General features: G+C 47.7%; 1 long non-coding RNA gene across 1 annotated transcript; it reads right to left on the bottom strand.

Annotated features, from left to right (window-relative positions):
* Positions 1-1,306: 1,306 nt before the first annotated feature.
* LOC104872067 lies at positions 1,307-3,659 on the bottom strand. The gene is made up of 3 exons (XR_783039.3): positions 3,319-3,659; positions 2,402-2,488; positions 1,307-2,228 (listed from the first exon to the last, which is right to left on the bottom strand). It is a non-coding gene; the product is annotated as an uncharacterized LOC104872067 (long non-coding RNA).
* Between the last annotated feature and the right edge of the window lie 6 nt (positions 3,660-3,665).

Genomic DNA, 3,665 nt, shown 5'->3' with positions numbered 1-3,665 from the left:
GGCTTTGTTACAAAATACCTGAGATAATTCAAAAACAGGAGAGCTTTATTTTGGCTCATGATTCTGCAGGTTTCAGACCAAGACTGATCGGACCTGTTGCTTCTATGCTGCGCCAGTGGAGCACATCAGAGACACACAGAGGGGATGGGAAGCAGAAGGAAGTGAAGAGGCCCAGTGTCCCCTCAATGGCACTCCTGTAATGAACTACGACCTCTCACAAGGCCCTTTAAGGTCTATATGGCTCCACCTCCAAGAGTACCTGGGCAGGGGACCGATATAGAACACACGGGCTCTGGGGACACTTGTCCAACCACAGCACACAGTAGGCTCAGGACAAAGGCAGCAACTTGTGCCTCTTCATTGCTCAAGAGGCCACGTGGCCTAGCTGACCCACGCTATGCGGTTCAGACGACAGGACTTTCTCATGGCATTTCTCAGGAAATAGCCTTGCTGGGAAGGGATGGTAACTACATTTGGTCTATAGTTTGTCTGGGTGAAGGGGGAAAGAGAATTTTATTTTACATCTCCCAAGGGTGTTTTCTTTGTTTTTTTTTTTTGACAGGGTCTCACCACGTAGTTGAGACTGACCTGGAACTATGTAGCTCAGGCTGGTCTCGAACTCACAGCGATCCTCCTGACTCAGCCTCCCAAGTGCTGGGATTACAGGAGTGCACCACCACACCTGGCTCAAGGGTGTTTTCTTGCCTTCTAACTTCTACTTGCTGCTGCAGAGAAGCCCACAGCCATTCTGACTCCAGTTAGTGTGTGGCCTGCTTCTAATGTCAGGGCATTTTTGTCCTTGATATTCTGAAACTCACTGGCGATATACCTTGTAGTGGACTCTTTGGGCCTCTTTGGTTATGAAGGCTTTTCTTGAATTATTGACAATTTTCTCAGACCACCCCGTGGAGTTCCTACTATTTATTTGATCAATAAACTTTCTTGCTGGCTTTTTCCCCCTATTTCCATTTTTTGTTGTGGGTTTATTCTATTTTCATAGAGGTTTCCTCAACTTCCCCTCCCAATCTCCTGAAGGTTTTGTCTTTTATACTTCTGCTACCTTCTTTTAAATCCTCAGGAGCACCTTTTCCCTCTGAATGTTTCTTTTCAAAAATTTGAAAGTTTTTATCAGTACGTTTGTGGTGCGTGATTTCACTCCTCGTGGGGAGTCGGTACATGGGCACATCTTAATTCTTTTCACTTCCACGTCCCTTCCTCTCCGTCTCTTGGTCTCCTTCCCAGTTGCAAAAAGATCTCCCTGTTTCCTATTATCTATCTTTTATTTTGCGCTCTAAATTATTTATACTTTGGGGTTCTCATATAAGAGAAACCATATAGTATTCAGGCTTGCGTTTTATTTCATGTTTCTTGATACATGTTCTCCCTTCATGTGTTGGGACATCTTTTTCAAATTTCCCTATTGGGAACTTTGTTGATGTTTTACTTCTCTTTGCTTCGTTTATTTCCTCTAACTTGCTCTTCAAAAATCTGTTGTGGGGGGCCAGGGGTTTAGCTCAGTGGTTCTGTCGCCTGCCTTGCAAGCACAAGGACCAAGTTCGATCCCCCGTATCAAAAAAAAGAAGAAAAAAAAAATCTGCTATGGCTGTGCATCTCATGACACAGGTTTCCTGAGATGTGACATCAGCCATGGCTGCCTGCTTGTATTCACCGGGAAGGACTGATTTGAAGTCCTGTGTAGCAACAGCAGCTTGCACTGTGGCCTCACCTAAAGGATGCTGGCTGCTACTTGTCCATGTGCAGATTGCAGAACATTTAGGTGTTCCTCCAGGCTGGCCTGGTCCTTTCAGATTCTCCTGGTCCCCTGGCTCCCTGCATCTAGAATAGGGCTTGTGACTCTCAGCATCCAGTATCCATGTGTGTTTATTCTTCCTCTCGCATGGTACCTCTGTTGTACATGTGCGTCTCCTTTTTCTTTTCTTCAAATAATAAACAATCTTGTCAGGATGGGAAGGGGCACTTGTCCTTTGTGAGACTGGGGAGGGGATCCGGAATCTGAGCCTCCTAAACAGTCTTTTGGCCTTTATGCTCACATCCAGTGGTACCCAGTGCCACCCACTCATGAACTTTCCTTCCTGGCCATCATCTCAGTGTTTCCTTTTCTTGGGTCTGCTAAGTATTTTAGCTTCAAAAATTGTGTTGCTGGGCCAGGGATTTAGCTCAATGGTGTCGCTTCTGCCTTGCAAGTAGTTCAATCCTGAGTTCCATTCCTGGTTTAAAAAAAAAAAAAAAAAAAAAAAGTGTCGCTGTTACTTTTTCTCTTGCAGTCCTTGCCCACGTAGACTTCTGCTTTACAACAAATGTTTCAGAGACTCCCAAACACATTAACTTCCACACATACCATTCATCCACCACCTTCACCCAGAACCCTCAACCCCCTTACAGCCTTTAGTCTCTTCACTGCCTGGAACTCTTGGGCCACTTGCTCATCTTATCTTCCCAACTCTGTTTGTCTTCTGTTTTTTTCCATCTGAAATGAGATACCCCACTCTCATAAATACACAAGCGGTCTCTTTCAAAATCCTACCAAGCGAAGAAAACATGGACTCACAGTTACGGCGAGATACACTGGGGTATAGCGTTGAATCTATTTTACACATGGGTGTGGGCTAAAGGAGACAAGCCCGAGGCTCCAACAATCATCAAATGATTGATGAGAGTGTCACTGAGAAACTAGGCAGGAGGTGGTTTTGTATTTAGAACCCCGCTAGGCACAGCCAGAACACTCCAAAAGGTCACGCTCACGGGGGACCCACAGACTGGGGGCACGCCAAAGCAGTGGGTTTGTGACTCAGGATACTACCCCTTCCCCTCACTCAAGGCAGCAGCCTTAGCCCAATGATAGGATTCTCCTCGGAGGTCAGCCATTGCGAATGTAGGCTGGAGTCCAGGAGAAGGTGGTGCCTGTAAGCACGTGCAGAATTCTGCGGGCTGGAGAGGGACCGGAAGAGATGTGAGGTTGGAAAATCAGCCTAGGACCTTCCTAATAAAGGAGTGACCTGTGGTGGGGATGGAGGTGCCTTCTGAGCCATGACTCGGTCAGGACACAAGTCTCAGACAACATCAACCCAATTGGAGAAGGACGACTACTTTCTGCCAAACAGAGACCCCGCTATAGGGAAGTGATCCGGGTCAGCGAGCTTTGTCATTCTTCCCAGAGGGCAGCAAGGCCATCAGCAGGAGGGAACTGTAACGGATATCCAAGGCACTCAAACACTAACACAAGGTGACAGTTCGTCATAACATGCCACCCAAATGGCAGTTTCCCCTTTGTTACCTGGAAATTGAAATCCTTCCTACCTAGGCTCCAAATTAATTGAGAATCCAATTCTGTGAAAAAGATAATGTCCCCTAACCTCTCCTTTGGTCCACTGGGTCCTTGGGATTCAGCGCAGTGGCTGACTTGTCCCAAGACCATTAAGCACGGTGACCCTAGTCCTGGTGTGCCCGGTCAGGGGCGGCCAGAGGGTCCGGAAAAGGTGACCGTTATAAAGGGCGTGCCAGGCTCCAATCCAAGGCGGTCGTAAATTAAGCACCGGCTTCTTCCCGAAGGCCTAGGGCTGGAAAATGGGGACGTGGGCCGGGGAAGCCGTGGAGTCAAGGGCAAGTCTCTGGGCCCAGGCAGGGAGGCCGCCGGCGGGGTGCAG

Source organism: Fukomys damarensis, unplaced genomic scaffold (assembly GCF_012274545.1).
Source record: "Fukomys damarensis isolate Sample0158 unplaced genomic scaffold, DMR_v1.0_HiC HiC_scaffold_7, whole genome shotgun sequence".
Lineage (NCBI taxonomy): Eukaryota > Metazoa > Chordata > Mammalia > Rodentia > Bathyergidae > Fukomys > Fukomys damarensis.
Note: the sequence above shows the minus strand (reverse complement) of the source record. Positions and strands in the feature narration are given on the sequence as shown.